General features: G+C 38.8%; 1 long non-coding RNA gene across 1 annotated transcript in view; it reads left to right on the top strand.

The window, feature by feature from the left end:
- The window catches only part of LOC128143876 (uncharacterized), a 34,064-nt gene extending 21,651 nt beyond the window's left edge, over nt 1-12,413 (top strand). The window contains exon 3 of the long non-coding RNA XR_008235914.1: nt 12,323-12,413. This is a non-coding gene — a long non-coding RNA (uncharacterized LOC128143876). The remainder of the gene's footprint in view (nt 1-12,322) is intronic.
- Nucleotides 12,414-18,944: the final 6,531 nt, after the last annotated feature.

Raw genomic sequence — 18,944 nt, 5'->3', positions numbered from 1 at the left:
CTGCCAAACTGGCTTCTCCTTCACTCATGAAGTATTATTCTGAGAGGCCTGACTGATTAAGCAGATAAATTACTTTGTATTTTCTTTCCCAAGGCATTTAAATCTCATTTCAAATGAGACTATTGCAAGACTAGATTTTTGGAGTGAAAGGTGTCAGGAGGTAGTAGTCTTCAATGTCTTAGTTTCCTTCTCTTACTATTAGTGGCAAGGACAGCTCACATACCCCATAACAGGTATGGTCTTGCCTTTCTGGACTTGCATGGTCACAGGCAAATCTGTATTTACTCTTTTAGGGATGCAAGATTTAGCAGTCTGTCGTGGTTTAACTTCAGCCAGCTGAAACCAGGACACAGGCCTGGAAATGTTGTTCCATCTGCCTTGGTGCAAGGGTCCAAGTAGAGTTCTCTGGAACATACTGTCCTGCAGCTCCGGGTGTGCTTGGAGAGCAGAGCCAGGCCAGGATTTGTGCAGCAGTAATTTTAGACTTAGTTTTAAAGACTCGTGATGTATCCCCATCCTTTTGCAACTCAAGGTCATAAAGTTCATTTCCAAAAGTTCTCCCGGAGAGCATATCACTATAATTGTACCTACAATCATAATTCTCAAAGCTGCTGAGCTCCAGGGTTTAAATTCTGAGTCCTTCCCACATCAGAACTATATGAAAACATGATTTTTTTTTTTAATTCAGAACAAAAAAATTATTTGAGTTTCACTGGAGAAGAGCTGCATGGATCCTCAAACACTAGGGAGAAATTAACACCTTTTTGGTGAACTTAGCTTGAGTATGAGGTTTCAAAATCTGGAAAGTGCATGTGATTTGGTGACAAATTATAATAATTTTACAAGTTCAGTCATTTTTTCCCCAACCCATGGATTTTCTTTCAGAAAAATCATAGCTCTATTTTGTCAAAGATGTCAATTATTTTTCATTTTGTAAACTTTTTCAAGTAAAGCAATTTGGATGGTTTGTATTCAGCAGCAGAATTCATTTTGAACAATACATAGGTAATGGAGCAAAAGATGTATAACGTAAAAACATGTGCTGAACATATGTACCCCTCTGATGCATGCCAAACTTAATTAAAAATCAGACCCTAATTTGCTGTGGTATCTAGACAGCGTACTGGTTTGTCCAGATGTTTATAAATGAGAAAAATATATTCTCTATTATAAGTCTGTATTTTGCAGACTCTGGGAAACTATTGTCCAAGTGTTATGCAGTCTCAGTTCCTTAAATACTGATATTCACATTGTTGAGGGTATAGTTTATAAATCCCAAATACAACTGAGGCCCTCTGAGGATTGCTCATTTTATGTTAAAGAGATTCAAGGTGAAACGATGAATAGAAGTCTTAATAAAGCCTTCTGAGAATACAGGTTCTTAGGCTATTCAACAGGAAGGCTATTCAAAGGTCAGCCTTTCTTCTGAAGTACAACACAAGCAATAATTTCAGATTGTCCAATATTACTACTGTATACAGCATGATAAATCGAGAAAAAACACTTTCTTCTAATATTTAAATTTTTATGCAGCTTATTGATATAGAGTGTCTGTAGCCTGTAATTATTTCAGCATACTAGTTTACTGACAGTATCCTTTATTTCTGCACTGTAACAGAGGCAATAACTAGAGGACTTTGTAATCCAGCATATTGATGGATATACTCATTAATTTTGAAATTTTATTAATAGTTTTTCATGCCATAAAAGAATTGTATTCCAGTAAAAAAAAAACAAAAACAAAAAACAAAACCCTAAGCATTTTGAAACACCTGTTTGCACCATTTGCAGGGATCTACTCCAGAAATTAACTGCAAAAATTAGTCTGGGAATTATTTAGGTCAATCAAGTCACATTTTGTTTTCAGAGAACTTTTTAAAGAATAGGAGAAAAAAGTGTTTTATATTTCTTAAATTAGTTTCCTCCACATAATTATTTATTTTTAAGATTATTAGATTTTGATAAAATATTAACAAAGGTGTAGTTTATAACTATTAGTGTTGACTGACCATAGTGGAAGATGGAAAATTCTTGGTCACTATGTAAATCACTGACAAAATTTGATGCAGTGTTTTGCATCTTTTGGGCACCTCCACTGTCAAACAGAAGAGTAAGTATCCCTAAATGATCTTTAATGGGCATGCACACAAAGTTTCCTACTTGCTAACGCAATGAACTTAATATTTAACAGATTAAATTATTTCATTTATTATGCAACACATTTTTAATGCCCTCTTTGCTACAAAAATAGTTACTATTTAAGGATGTTTAAACTAGCCAATTCTTTCCCCCTCTTTTGTTTAATATTTGCCTCTTCATATTGCAAATAATATACAAACATGCAGATTGAGTTCAGTAATGGTACTGAAGTTGAAAAAAATATCTGAGGCCTAACTGATGGCTCAAAATTAGAGTGATGGATCTCATTAGCAGCAGGGAGTTCCTAATTTAAGACCAAGGTCTTGGAACGATTAGAGACAGCTGATGCTGAGACCTCTGCTCCTCACATGGTTCAATACTGGTTCCATAGTTCCCTTGGACTTCCCACAGCTCCGGATCCAGCCCTCTGACTTGTCTTTTGCTTAGGTTGTGAGCTCTTTAAAAATGGCACTATTTTCATGCTCTTTTTGTTTAGTACTTAGCAGAAAGACATACTCTTTTTTGGCTATCTTCTGAGCAATAAAATAAAATACGTAATTGGTCCTATATTTTGGGGTAAAGAAGGGAAGTTCTTGCTGGAAGGGAGTTTCTCTGTGTCCCCTTTTGACTGTGAGAAACATCACAGAAATATTCTGCATCAAGTCACAGATTCTTTATCGTTGCAGAAATACCATGAAAACCTGCCAGATTTTAGCTTGCTAAGAATATTGTAAGCAAGAAGTAGTGTTGACTCACACAACGCTGACAAGAATAAAAATGCTGAAAGTTCTCAGGGTATTAATAAGCCTGAGAATTTCTCAATACCTCTGAATAGATTTTTCTATATATATTGTTATGGAACCTCACATGTAAAAGGACTGATTCACTAATTGTTTTCCTTCACACAGTTTCTATTAACAAACACACTTTTAATATTTTTCCTGTTATTTTAGCCATTATTTAACTCTTTACAATGGTAGAATTCTATGGTCTATTGTGCCATTTCCTGGTAGACCATAAATCCCACCACCACAAGCATTTCTTATCTTGTCTTCAGGACTGACAGACAATTGCTTCTGCTGATATGCCACATACATAGAAGAGCTCAGTGGAGACTCAGCTCAAAAGAGCAATGACAGAAGATACTGAAGCTCCTGTAATAAAGCCTTTCCTAACAGTTTTCTGTGCAGTAAAGAGCAAATGAGGAAAACAAAAAAAAAAAAAAAAAAAGGAGGAAAAATTCTCCCAAGGCCACCTGATCCTCTCACCTGACATTTAATAACTTGTGCCAAAGGAACATCACTGCTTATATTTCATCTGCTGTCAATCAGTTATTTTTCCTTCAAGTATATGTGAGGCAAGGAAAGGCAAGCCTTGCTTTGCACATTTGTAACAGTTGGAGGGGTGTCTTTTTGATGAGCAATGCTCATACTGTAACAACTGCATTGGCATCAACGGGACTATCCACTAGCAATGGATAGCACCTTGGAAATTCCCTTTGGGTTTAATGAGAGCAGGATCTTGCTTTCTGTGGGTCTCAATGTTTCCATGCGATGCTAAGAGATGATTGTTAGCAAATTAAGAATTGCTTCTTGAGACATTAGAAAATATTAAATATAAATGGAAAAAATAAATAGTTACACACCAGAAAAAATAAGATTATAAAGATAGGTTTGAAACAGCTCTGGTCTGGTTCATTATTAATATTACTTCTACATTTTCATGCTATAGTTCTTATTAGGTATTTTTCACTGCTCAAAGTTTTAGGTGTAAGCATCATAAGCTTAATGAGAAGCAGTATTTTTCCTTACATTGTGATAATCCTGACAATGTCTCTGAAGACTTATTAAGAGCAGCACAGACAAGGAGTATGTCCTGTCCTCTAAAGCAGGGAAGTAGTTTCCACATGTGAGGAGTTCAGGCATTCCGGCAAGGCAACACAGTCAACCAGCGCTGATGCTTGGTGTTCTGTGGGTTAATATTCAACTTCTGATTCCAGTGTAATTAATGACTATTTGAAGAGGTCTCAATGGCAAGTCAGATCTGAAGTGTATGAATCTAATTCTCTGTAAAATTTGTTTCTCTTTCTCTCTTAGACAAATACATTTTCCTTCACATAAAGGATTACCGTATTCTTTCACATAATAAGTATCAAGACTTAGTTTACAAGCTAATGCCATTAGCTTGGCATTGTTCCTGTTACTATCCTTCAGGTTTAGAACAGAAAAGTAACTCCTTGCCAACAAACACTCAGAAAAAGTATTAAATAATCACTGCTTCCCACTCTGGTGCACTAAAAAGCTAGTGAACAGACTTGGGCAACACTGAAGTATCCAAGTGTACAGTATCTAGATGAAGTTATAGGGTTTGAATCAGTTGATCAGGCAAAGAACGTATGCTAAAGTGAAGACATATATTATGGTGTAAATATTGAGTGAATGTACTTGTACATGGACAACAGAATCTAAAGATCTTAAATACTCAAATAGCAACAGAAAGTGTTACATTTTGAGAAAGGAACACAGTTAGTAGCTAGCTTGCTTCCACCTAGAACCATTGCTATTAGTGGCAAACCAAGTTACTTATGAAACAACTTTTTTTTTCCCTCTTGATTCCCCAGGAGGGAAGATAATAATCCACTATTTAAGTATTGGTATTTAAGTATTGGTATCCCTGGTATTGACTTAGATTTAATATTTGTACTCGAAAGAATAATTTGTGTGAGAGAACAAGACTCATCTCTTCCGAAGGTTCAGTATTCTTTCAAATGGTGTAATTGCTATCAAACCATGATACCACCTGTCTCTCTCACCAAATTAACCAGTAAATAATAAATTTATAGTCATCAGAATTGTAACTTGTGAAAAATAGATCATATTTTTCTATCTCAGTGCAATGTTATCTTTTCAGTACAGTAAAATTTTTGATTTGTGTTCAGCTAATTACACACATTCTAATCTTTACTCTTGTATATTTGTTATTGTAAATACAGAGCACAGATATATAATCTACACGAACAACTGAAAGGCAATACACCTAAGCAGAAACAATTGAGAAGCTTCAAACTGCGGTTAATATTTTCAGCTGGCTACTAGAAAAGCTGCCAGCACATACTTTCCTCTGAGTGTAAAACACCAGGAAGTGAAGCTCTGTTACACCATTTGAGGGTGCAGCACAGCAGAGCCTGAGGATGAGAATACACAGCCAAGAGGGTGTATTTTGGACAAAGTCACAATCATGCCTTCTACCATTACTGTAGTGAGAGAACAGCTTGGGGAAAATCTTTGGCTGAAGCAGCAGAAGGACAGATAATTCCCCTTGGGAAAGTAAGAATGAACAGAGCAGAATATAATCCCAGAAATATCGGAGAGGCAAAATTTAGCTAGCACTCATTTAACCCTTTAATAATCCATCATTTGGGACTGAGATTTCAGATCATGATGCATCAGGGTTCTGAAATCTTCTTTCCTTGCAAGATCTAAGTAGGTTAAATTGTCTCATCTTCTGTGTTATTTAAAAGTGTTAGAATCTTCAACACTACTTCACAGCTGCCTCATGAGAAAGTCAAACACCAAAAAAAAAAAAAAAAAATCTTAAAGTTTTATGCAGGTCCTTACCTAGCAGTTTCTGTAAAGGAATGTTAATGAAGCTGTGAGCTATACTTAGCATTGTAAGCCAATGTCCTCATGTCTTTTAGGGCTGCAAAGAACCACCTGTCTGACTGTGGCAGTAAGCCAGGAAACAACTGTATGATTTACACCCACTAGTTTCCTATAAACTGTGGGAGTGTAACCTTAACCACTATCTTCTTGCACAAATATCCTGAGAACTACTTTTTTTTTTCTTTCCCCCCAGAAGAGCGCACTGAATGAAATATTTAATATACTTCCTGCCTCCACATTCTCAGAGCCTGACAGGGGTAGTATCTCTTTAGGAAAGCAACTACTATTTTTCATGCAACTTGAGAAATGCTAACTGAGTCAAGAATTTCTGTGCTGTGGAAAAAGCCCAACTGTGTAGAGTCAGCTCTATAAAGGTAGTTAGACACCTAAATCTCAGTAGTATTAGAGCAATTAGGCATCTGAAGAGTTTTCAAAATTTGGCTTTTGTGCTACAGTCAGTCTTACTGCAGAACCCAGTACTGGAGCTGAAATAGTGAACTGCTACCCTGGCTTTTTAAGCATCCATCTCTACTAAAGGATTTATTTGTGACATGTTACTTGCATTAGGCAATAATCCATTATGTACACAGTTATAGACCTGAATGGAAGAATTATGAAGCGTTATAGTTTTTAGTAAGTTAAAAAACCCTGTAAACAGCTTCTTTAGGGGAAGAAATATAGCAACACTAAAATATCAAAAAAGATAAATCATTCAGTGAACCATTTTCACTACTAGAATATCACTCCAGACAAATACTTAATAGACACTTCTCAAAATCCCAAACCTTTACCAAATGACAGGTCAGAGCAATGCACAGACCAGCTTGGATTTTAAGGATAGAGTTTCCTTTCAGACTTTGGGCTGCGGCTGGGTGTGCACACAGCATCCCTCACAGCTAATGCCAGAGACTCCTCTCGTTATTCCCTGCACAGCTTCTAGGGGGAAATCTTCCCCCATGGATACAGAAGGGATGAATATTTTGTCTCCTGATTCGCAAGATAAAAGCTCACTCATGAGTCTCGAGAATAATTTCCTCTCAAAAGACTCCAGCTGGCAGATTAACCCATTTATGTGGTGTTCTATGTAGCTCTCTGAAGACCTACAACCAATTCTTTTGCATACTACTTCTCTGTGCAGTTCACTCTTTCAAAGAGAGCACAAGCTGCATAGAATGAAATGTATATATCACAGGAGCACGGCAAAGCCTTCTTCCCAGCCACCTGCAACTCTAATGTCTCCTGCTCTTCTGTGGTTAGAAGACTTAGTAAATGCAAATAGTTATCTTAAAATTAGGAAGAGTGAAGGAACTGCCTGTGAACAATATCATTCTGCCCTTTAATTGCATCTAGTAAAAGGAGCTACTTTTTAACATCATGAGATGCTGGAAATATGTTAAAATTTGCTTCCCAAATCCACCAGATAATTTTGCAAAATTACATTCTCATACTCCTCATTCATGTAACTAAATGAGGACAATTTCACACTCAAAAATTCTTTGTAACCCTTCTTATTTGTGGCCTGAAACCTATTGCAAAAAATAAAGTGCTTCAGAAGCAGTTTTTATCAGATACAAAGTTACAGAGACCCTATTCATTGCAAGCAGATTCGGCATGCAGGATGGTTTAAACCATCCCCAGTTGTCCTCAACATTTCTCAACAGTTTCAACTATGGCATTTTATCTGCTTTTATCTCCTCTGATTTTCCACTCAGAATATTTCCTTAGCTCATTTTACTCCCAGTACCATGTGTTTTCAGTAATCGTTCAGAGTCAGATTGTGTTTCATTCAGCGCCTGTGCCCTAACCGAACAGCACTGCTAAGCACAAGCTCCCATCTTAACATAACTGGTTCCAGCTGGCTCAAGCTGGGGACCCTTGGAGGTACACACTGCCTACAGGACCTGGCTGGCTGCGAGCGCACTGCAGCCCTTCATGATACGCTGCAGCTGTTGGTTCGCAGAGTGTGGCTCGGAGAAGCACACTGATCCCCATCCTCAGGAGGGAAAAATATCCCCAGCACTTTCTGTAGGCAGCACAGCACTGCTGCACTGCTTTTACCTGGCAGTTGATAACCCAGAAACTCACAGTTTTGCTAGTATCAGATAAGCAAGCTGCTATGGAAAGAAAGAGAAAGCTGCATCTCTTTCTGTTAGGTTACTAAAATGAATCTGACTAGCTAATTAGATAAACTAGGGTGTGATATTCCAATTCAGTAAGGCTTGAAAAGGCTATAATTATTTAAGCTGGTTTACCTTCTATTCTCTCCCATCCCTCATTCCTGTGCAGGTCAGTGTTTAAATAAAATCTGACAGCCATATGTGATAACCTAAATTTTTTCTGTTCTCATTGCTGTGTGTAGCAATAGAAAGTTGTTTCATCCAAGCCCAAGATAGTTTTGTATTTTTTATTTCCTGAGAGTGCATTATTTTTCTTCCTTTAGCCCTTTTACTACCAGGTATAAGGATCTCACAGGAGAAGATCATATGTGAAGAAGGTCATGGTTATTTCTTTGCTGACAGTGGGATTTGGGGGCGAGGGGGGAGGAGGGGTGGACACAGGGGGAATGATAACTGCTGGGTATATCTTATCACAAATGGGCTTCACTAGTAAGAAACAAAACCATTATACTAAAAGTAACAAGAGGATGGAAGACGGGGATGTCTGTCACATCCCGCAACCTAATTTCTTCTTTAATGTGTTTTTGGCCAGCTGTCAGGCACAAAGGCAACTCTGGTATGCCTTATCTCACTCTCTCTCATTCATTTCTGTCCATGAACTGCACCTTCGGGGGGTGGAGAGGTTGTTTGTTTCTTTGTTTTTAATCAGTGACAAAGGTTTTTGTCACATAGCTGTTCCCTGTGTTTTCTCCAACAAGCAGTTGCCCCTAGAGTCTGATCATGGTCCAGGATAGCCACCTCAGCTACGCGATTCAAGAAGTGTGTGTTAGGCTGTCAGTTTTTCTCACTAGTGGTTTCCCACCTATGATTTAGCAGGTGTCATTTTATTCCTAAGAAAGGACCAGAATCTATTCACTGCAATAGAAATTATCATCATAGGAAATGGTACAGCCAGGTTATAATGGTGCTTTATTGCTGAGAAAATTTAAGTAAATTCATGCTGATGATACATACCCATGGGCAAGGGAAAGACACGCACATAACACAAGACTTCAGAGATTTTATAAAAATTCTTCTGCTCTTTTTTGAATTATTAAAATCATGCAAGAAAAGAAAAAAAAGAGAGAGGGGAAGAGAGAAAGAGAGAGTAATATGTTTAAAAAGGATGTTCCTAGTATTTGTCAGACCTCATGCTCCCTTTTCTCATTTATATTTTGTGTTCATAGCACTAGGTTTTCATTAAGTTACATGGAATTGTTGTAAAGGTCAGGTCGTATGTTATCACTGTAAACAGCTGTGCTTGAACAGCAGTTGGTGTTAATAACGTTTATAACTAATGGATATGTTATTATAGTAAGATATGTGCTTAAAATGTAACTGCAGTATTTTTTCTTTAAAAGCACATCTCCAGTGCTAGGGATCTAATTCTGTACCTTTAGTTCTAAGTAAATCTTTGCTATTCGAAAGATCAAGCACGTAATACTCGCAAACTGCCTTTCAAAATATTAGTGTCAGGAGCCAAGTAAATGGTTTTCTGCAATTCACAGACTCTCATACAAATCTAAGTTTTTCCAAAGCTCCTTTTCTGATGTTCACAATCAGTCCAGCAGCTTTTTTGCTTATCTGCTTTTGTTAAAATTATGTACAATAAACTTTATCTTTCTAAGTTGCTCTGGCTGCAGTAGGGAGAGTACCACCTGTAACAAGCTACCTAATCAGCAATGAACAACTAATACAACAGTTTTAACTTGCAGGGTTCTTGTAACATTTTATGTCTTGCAAGTGTGACAGCCCTGTTTCCACAAGGCTGCATGTTTAAGAAACCTTTTCTTTAGTCTATAAATCACAGGTAGCTGTCTCAGCTTCTGTTACAAAGCTGCATTTAATGATATACAGATGATATCTTTGAGGCAACGTATGCTTGATAAACTTGCCAGGAGTAACTGAACATGGTGATCACCTTATAAAGCACCATGGAGAATATACCCATCTGCAGATAATAAGTAATGAGAATATACCACTAAAATATACAGTATTTAAAGGAACATGTTGATTTGAAAACAAGTTGTTTGATCAGTTTAAGGAGTCCCAGAACAGTCCTTGATTTCTGCACTGAGCTGCAACAGTTTTGTACAGTGCATGGCTGTGCTGTATAAAATGCTTTCTTTCTACAATCAATACAATAGAAAGTACAACCTGCAAGTACAGTGAAGCAAATTTACTTGTCAATGTCTCAGTGAAACTTGAATTCATATTTCAGTTCGAGTACTCTGTTTTACACTGAAATAATCAGCGAGTCCCACATCAAAACATTAGGCCTTCTCCAAGCTAAAGGAAAGCTAGGGAAATTATTCACAATGTTTGCATGAATTCTAAATTGCTTTTCTATTCAAAAGTGTTCACACCCCTTTTGGTGATTAATCCATGAACATTTGTGCTAATGGACATCTGCCCACACAAATGTTTGGCTTTTCACTAAGTGACAACTTATTTTATTTGCAAATAAGGTATTGGTGCCCCAGTAGGGCACTCACCATCATCCAGTCAAAGAGTAGGAACAGTGCTATGTGACTTAGGTTACTAATCTTATATAATGAGTTGTGAATAGGCAAAGATATAGTGGAATTAACAGTTGAGGAATACCACATGAGTAGAAATGTGTTCTGGCCGGGTGTTTGGCACTCCAAATAACTGAAAAAAATTAGGCTGTTGTGAAAATGAGAAAAGGGCTACATCAGATAAAATGTTTCTGTAAGTAGTATAACCTGTTATAGCTGTACTACTATAGCCTGGTTTCAGCCAGGTCTGAAACTTGATGGCTTGAAGTTTTAGAAGAGAATGTAAGAAAAAAAGACTCTTGAAGCATATATATAAAGCAAGGTACTGAAGAATTTATGTAACTGGGTACACACCTAGTATTAACTTGCAGGCACACTGAAACTCCAAACCAAACTACCCAAGCTATTAGTCAGTATTACTGGGTTCAGAAAAGCAGCCAAAAGCCAACATATATTCTGCAGCTTTTGGTCTCAGAAGTGAGCTGGAAGTGTTAGGAAAGCAGGCTCCTGGTGAGCTTTTTTGTTGGCAAGCTTGGCAGTATGTCAGAGCTGTTTTCTTAGCTATTGATTTTTCAGGTGGCACTATTGGATATTTAACTAGCAGCTTCAGGAAAGTGCTCTTTTCATAGAACTGACAACTAGGACATAGGACAGCTGTATTAAGAGTATTCCTCTTTTCCCCTGCCAGAAACATATAGCAAACATGAATCTTGCAAGTTCTTGCTTCAATGAAGAGAAAGAAATGGAGTCAGGGATTTCTCATTAAAGCAGTAGAAATGGCTACTTAATTTGTCACCTTTCCCTCAGTAGGATCTCTTTTGAGATGCAGCATTTAAGACCTCTCTGGCAGGCCTTGGTTACCTTAAGGAGTAGCATAAAAGAACACTATTGCAATGATAAGAAACTGTGGTCTGTTCTGTTGATACACATCAACACCTCAGCTGTGTTGTGGCCTAAATGAAACACTGAAGACCAGTAATGTGGACAGAACAAACATTGATTTGCTTTGAGGCCGTGCAACTGCTTAAAATGGAAGTAAGCTCTACATACTCAAATATGGTTTTCCTGCTAGTTTGTTTGCATGGCAGTGTGGGCCGGGAACATCTCTATATGCAAATATCTAGCAAAAAATCTGTCTGTCCCTAAGGAGCTGGATATCTCTGTTTGTATACAAGACAATTCAAACTAACAGACTTGTAGGAAAACAGCAAAACAGCATTGACCAGTGTGCCAGCCCAGGGGCACAGGAAACTAGCTGGCTGCCTGCTCTCAAATTTTTGATAGTCTTTGCAAAAAAGGAAGATTTTAAGGAAAAACTTGAAAAGTGGTGTTGGTTGACAGATATCTCCAAAAATTTTCACCCTGGAGTGGTGAATAATTATTTGAATGCAACAGCTTAAGACTTACTTGCTCAGTAAGATATAAGAAGAAAGCAAGTTGTGGTTGCATACATATCTGTGGGAAAATGCCAAGTTGAAATCCTTTTTGGATTCAATTTGAGACTTGAGTTTGGATTGTTGTGACAAATACATGCTCTCTCTAATCCATGGAAAATGACCCTGTCTAGCAGAAGTTTTAGTTTCAATGACTTAACATCTTTGGAGGAAAAAGTATCTTTTTCATCAATGCTTCATCACAGAATCTTCAGCTGTAATTCTGAGCTTATTTGTCATTCTGTAAGTACATCCAACAAATAATAGCTTTAAAACTTGACATTTTCAGTGACCAGCTGTCAAGGAATAATTCTTTTTCCTGAGACACATCAGATTTCTACACATTTACATGCTCAAATGGTTGCCTTATAGATACTCTAGTACCATTTAATTGCATTCTTGATTGATTTCAGATGTCAGGAAAGGTCAGGCCTAATCAGTACTTGGATGCACAAACTCCCAAGAAACCTAACACAGAGCAGGTTGTGGTGATCCAGCATACGGGACTTGCACCCCATGGCTGCTCTCAGCAAGGGCTGGTAAGTAGAACTTTCCATTCCAAGGTCTTGACAGCTTGTAGTCTCTACTGCTCCTGCAGAGCTCTTTATTATCATCAGGATATTAGCTGTCATACCTTAATCAACCTTCCATTGAGAAATTACAGCAGGCTTAATTCTGCTTATGTTGAAATAGTCAAACTGATTTTAGTGGAAGCAGAATGAAACTATAAACCATTTTACACTTAACAGCTCCTGCATGATTTCATTTTGATAGATAATCTTTGCTTTTTGTCCTCAGTTACTGGGTAGTGTTATGTCCCTTTAAATGGCTCCCCTTTTCTACCCTAGAGGTATTGCAATTGTGTGATAGATGAAGTTGTCTCTTTGCCATATACAGCATATGATGTGCTTATGTCATTGCATGAGTTGTTCTAGGCTATTATATCACCATCACAACTTCTATTGTGGACACAATATCCTCCCAGTCTGCAGCAGCATGGTTAGCTCAGTTTCAGTTGTGATAGAAAAGAAACACAAACAAAAGCTCGGAGAAAGCAAAGCCATAATTACTATTCATCCTGCCTGAATATGCCAGCAGCATTTGCAATATTCTGCTCAGTATATTTAGCAATGAAGTTGGTGGACTGTTTTGTTCATTCGCACTTCACCTCTGTGAAGCCGCCTTCAGTACGTGCCTCTTTCATATACTTACATTAACATCCACTAATGGTTAATGTTAAAGAGTGTAACAAACAGGCAAAATGGATGCTGATCTAACCCAGCATGTCTGCTCTTGTGTTATAGCCCTATCCACAACAAGAGTTGGACAAGTAGTTTTCTCACTTCATCCTTTTTTGCCAACCCTCATTTTGATGGGTGTTCTTTGTAAGCTGTTTCTTTTCTTTCCTGCCTGCTGCACAAACTCAGTATTGTGTAACGTGCAATGAGGAACAAAGGTAGTGCAGACTGCTCCTGCGTGCCCCCTGCCACTACAATTCTCTTGTTCATTAAAAGCTCCTATTGACTTTAAATCAGTTCCCCAGGGCTTTGTGATGACAGAAATTTGCCCAGAGACAATTTGGCTGAATTTTGTTTTCAGACTTCAAAGAATGTTGTGCTTGTACATGTAGTTCAGACAGAATTATTGATAAAGTTGGAGTGGGATTAACAAAAAGTGCTGCTGGGGCCACGGCTGTAAACTCTGAACCTGTGATATGTCATGGAACATCAGGTTTTATATCTGACCTTTACAGCTCCTCAAATCTTTATGAATTCGAGACCAAGTTATATATGTATTGTTTGGTTTCAACTTTCTGCCTGTTTTAGAGTTTCACATTTTACACAGAGATTTTTGTGTGCATCTTTTACTACAGGAACTTCAGCCTGAGGGTGCTCATAAAAGTCAAAAAAGATAAGTCTAAGACCCTTAATATGTAAGAACAAGCATTATCTTTGTATTGTATTATCTTTTTTTTATTATATGTAATAGTGTGTATATTATCTATGCAAACCATTGCCATGTTCTGAAAAGCTGATCTTTTTGGAAGCCAAGTTTCCATGCCTGAATTTTAGTTTGTAAATAGCATTGGACAGATTAGATGGCATTTTACCTAGTAGAAGATATTCAGCATTTGAATCAACAGTCAAATCTGAACAACTGGAGTGGGAATGGGGGGAGGGTGGGATTAAATTACTTCTTTAAAAATTTAATTTTAAAATGAAAACTTTAGATGTTTCAAAAATGGTGAAATGGTACTTGAGCACTCTGAAGCTCTTTTGAAAAGTTCTTAAATGGGATATGTATTCACACCAATGCCTTCCCAGGAAAAAATTGTTTCCAGAAATCACAATAGAAAAAAAAGGTCCTACAAAGACTTGTGCTGAGATCTATTCCTGAGTCATTAGACAGGTGACTCCAAGAGTTCCACCTAGAAAAGTGTGACTTAAGGTTCCTGCTGTGGAGAGGATGGAAGAAGGAGCCTCCCTAGAATAAATAGCACAAAGCGTTTGCTACAGCTGGGGGAAGAAAAAAGGCAGGGGGAAATCTTAAGGTTTACTGTCACAGAAGATTTTCACTGAGAAGTCTTGCTAGTTGGATAGGTTCAAGAGAAAGATTTAATGTAGTAGCCGGACAGACTTTTGCATACACTTAGCTTTAAGTCCACAAGGCTTCTCCTGTGATGACATTTACATGGCTTACTTGAATATTTCCAAAACTGAAAATTTTGGTTTCAGGGCCAATTTTTTCCCCCAAACAAGTTTTAAAAGTAAAAACCTCCAAACAATCCCCCCTGCCAAAAATCCTAAAAATTCCCCTCCAACCCAACCCATATGCTAATATTAAAACAACACTTTTAACTTAATGAGATATACTATAGTTTGCACTTAAATTTAGATAGTATAGAACATTCAAACGAGGCTGACAGCTCATGGGATAACTCAGTGTTTTTAACTCCAAAGGTTACTTGATTCGTCTGGTTGGGCTGGGTAGAGACAACTGTTGGAAAGCCTGATGGGGTGTTAACGTCCTCCTTTCTAACTACCTTATCATCCCTTTCGGTCTGCCCCTATTTTTCACACCACTGGTGCAAATGGACAATTCACCTGCAGCCTCTGTGCTCTCACAAGCAGGGGGGAGATGCTGGGGACAACCCTCACGTGGGCTGCGCAAAGAGCGAGCCCCCAGACCCCACCTCCTGCATGGTGAAGAGAGTAGACAGAGGGGAGCATAATCCAGCCTTCAGTATTTGTCGCTACTTTAAGAGAAGCAGGCTAAAGAATTTCCATGCCCCTGATTTATAATCAGGTTAAATGACAACAGCTCTGTGTTCTTTCCTCTGGATGCTTCACCCTTTCATCTTAATACACATGTGCCATGTGGCCTAGGATGTGCATTTCTAGTCCCCTGAACAACAGTACCACAAAGAGCATCTTAAGCCCGTTTTCATCAGTGTAATGTCATTATCAGAAATCTTGTGTGACCTGTTGTGCGGCATCAAACTTTTCTGTCAATATGCACAACTGCTAGCAAGCTGCTAAAAGGCTTTTGTGTCTGTTAAGGGATGTTGAAGTCCTTTTTCTTCAGGACTTTTTTCTTGAAACTATTTTTACTGCAAGAGAGTTACTGTGGAGAGAGAGCTCCTATGCATTTACCTCTGAACGATATGGTTAAAAATGCCAGGCTGTTTCGCATAGGATGGCTTTCTACAGTAACTTCCCTAAGTAGATACATTATGTATAATTATAAGTAGATAGATTATGTATAATTAGAAGTATGTACATTATAGGTATATAAATACATATATATAGACATATGTATGTCTGTCTACTTATATGTAAACGTATATACATATATTTTATTTCATTTTTTAATTTGTTTTATATTTTATATGTAAGGTATGATTAAAAGTGGAATCAGTCACTAGCTTGTGCTGTATCGGAGAGCTTCCCTGCTGAGCCCAGCACAGTGGTCATGAGTGACTGTTATGTATCAGGACTCTGAGCACTCACATTATGATATTCAGACCAAATCCTCAAGGACTAAATCCACACAGGCACCTTTGAGGGTTCTTCTGGTGCTGCTGGCATGCTGTACATCTCCCACTGCCCACTCTCAGAGTACCCAGTGAGCTGCCCAGAGCGTGCAAGGGCTCGCAGTGGCCATGCACTTGGGATGCTCCCAGTGCCATTGGAAGCAGCATGCATACAGGCTCACCAGCACTAAGCATGAGTCCCAGCCATGGGGGACTCCTCAGGGCCCCCAAAGGATTAAATCCCTCCAAACGGGCACTGCTAGCCTCTGCTGGCAGAGCACCAAGGGGCAGGAGGAAAGGTGATTGGCATGCAAACCTCCCCTACATTTTATACCAGTGCAAGTCTGTTTCTATCTCAGTTTCACATCAGGGAACACCTCCAGTTTGGGGAGGAGATTGCAGCCTTTCAGGCCCTGAGACAGGGCTGGAGAGTGTGCAGCAAGGTGGGGACAACTCCTTTCTGGTTTGGGATCTCCTCACTAACAGGAGCCGTCTTAGTGATAAGCTGCAAACAATGCCAAAGGTGAAGCATGTTGTACAGTGCAGCAGCAGTCCACAGAGCACAGGCTGCCTGGCCTTGTTTCACATCCAGCGAAGCCAGTAGTTTTGAGTCAGAACTGTCTTCTGTTTGCAAGGGAGACATGGTGGAGAAAAAGCAGACCAAGGTCTTCAGCAATAATTTGCTTCTTCCTGTTCATTTGTTTGAAGACTGGAAAACACACACATAGTCTGTAGGGGTGAACTCTGCCTGTGGGAGCCCGGCAGACAGACAGCAGGATGGGGAGAACCCAGTACCCACGTGTGGCCCTTCTTGGATGAAGTACAGTTAAATCCTTCATTAGTTCACCCTAAGACACATATGGTTTGGCACACATCTGAGACAGGTCTCAGTTTTCCCACAATAGGAGTGATACCACTGTCAGTCACTAACAGTCAATCCTATCAATATCTGTGAAAGTTGAGTCACAGGAAGATGAAACCCCCTTCTATGTTGCAGTGAGCGGTGTTTCACTGAGATGTTGCTGGGTTTATTTTCCCTGTGCAACTCCTGTGTTTGCAGACTGAAGCAGACAGATGACCCAGCAAACAGTTTACAAATACCAGTCACTTTGCAGCACATCAGCAGATTTTCCATATGTCTGCCACAGCTGCCATGCAAACCCAAGAGCTCCCCAGTTGGAATCTGCCTCTTCTGTCCCAGGGCACTGTGTCACTTTGATCCCTCTGTGACCATAACTGAGCTTAAGTGGGCCAAAAAGTCACCAAGTCACACAACTGAAACGTTATACCACAACCATACAAGTAGGAAGGTCTCAAACACCTTATTTCCTACAAAAATAAATTATGAAGCAACCACTATGGCCTGGAGAATAAAGCAAGCTTTCTCTCAGAAAAAATTGGTGACAGGATTGTAAAATATCTCTAGGCAGCCCGTTGGTGCCCGTAACATATTTCCTCAGAAAACAAGGTAACGTGTTCCCTCTCATAATGAATTAAATTCCAGATAAATTCTTACAAGAATAAATTCTCTTCAAGGTGAGCAAACAAAATCCAGCCTTAAAGGAGTATAGACTTTGACATTTTGTGGCAGTTTATGTACCTGGTAATGAAAATATAACAGAACACACTCTGAGTGGTGCAGTGGAGGGGAAGAAAAAAACCAACATGTTGTCATGTTTCAACTGCATAAGACAGCAATCCCACTGCACTGATTTCTGTGCAACTTGCTTCTAGGAAACACTGCTCCACTTCAATTTACTTTCTATTTCATATCTAATTATAAAAAGACTAAACACTCCTAAGAAGTTGCTCTAAGAAGGCAACAATGAGATACAGTTATAAAATAATAAAGACCATGAGAGCCAAAGCGACTTTTGATAAAAGTCCTGATACAAGAGTTGGTTTGTTTTGTCTTAGTACTTGGCTGAAAACAAAATGTACTGTGAGTACACATTAAGCAAAGTCTGTTTCAAAATGTTACATGCAGTGAAAACCAATGCTTTTTGTACATACACAAATCTTAAAGCCCTTTTTCTATGTGCTGGTAGTATGTGAATTATCATACACCTATTGAGTGGTTAAGACAAAAGGTTTTCACTTTTTGCCATTCAAAGTGTGTGGCAAATAATTATCGCCTCATCATCACATTCTCAATAATTGGTTTTGTTCATACCACGCAAAGCTCACACCAGTGCTGTGTCAAAATGGAGTAAACACAAATTCTCCTCTTTGGGTTCTTAATACAGATATTAGGAGATGAGTTAATTTTCACAGTATTGCCAGGACTAATGCAAAGATGTAAATCTACTCTTTCACACTGTCAATTTGATAAACCGTTGCTGGTTTGGACGGGAAAGTAAGAGGTTTTGGAGCACCCACAAAGGAATCAAGACATTTCTGAGAGTGCAGGATAGTGCTAACAAGGACTGGACATCTTTAAATGTGCAGGTCATCAGATCCTGCAGCAGTCACATACACTTCCTGTGGAAACAGTGACCCAGTACAGGTGGGAATTTGCTGACCTGGGTGATCTAAAACAGTTACATCTACACTGTAGATGAGTGCTCTTCTGACTTATGCCAGCTTTGTGCACACCATATTCAGCAGCAAATAAATTCAGGCTAACAAACATCCTTAAATACCATTAAAGGAATTTACCCATAAGCTCCCCAGCAACTACATCAAACATGCTGAGCAATCATGATGCCAGCTGCAGCAAGGATCACAATGAGAGAGAGCGTGATATCCACTCAAACACTGCATGCTGCAAGCGTGAGGAGCAGTTCCTTAGCTCATGTTCTGCTGCAGCTACTGGGCTGGGCTGGTGGGGTGGAATAAATTCCGTGGCCCCACCAGGTTAGAGGTTGCCTATTCCTTCCCTGAAATCCTGGTGAAGAAGATCATGTCAGAGCTGCTAGGCAGATGAAATGGCAGAAAAAGGGTTTAGAGAGTCAAGGGACTGTGGACAACTTCTGCAGATCTAATGTGTTTGTGCCTCTGGG

The sequence above is a fragment of the Harpia harpyja genome, chromosome 7 (genome assembly GCF_026419915.1).
Source record: "Harpia harpyja isolate bHarHar1 chromosome 7, bHarHar1 primary haplotype, whole genome shotgun sequence".
NCBI classification, from domain to species: domain Eukaryota; kingdom Metazoa; phylum Chordata; class Aves; order Accipitriformes; family Accipitridae; genus Harpia; species Harpia harpyja.
Note: the sequence above shows the minus strand (reverse complement) of the source record. Positions and strands in the feature narration are given on the sequence as shown.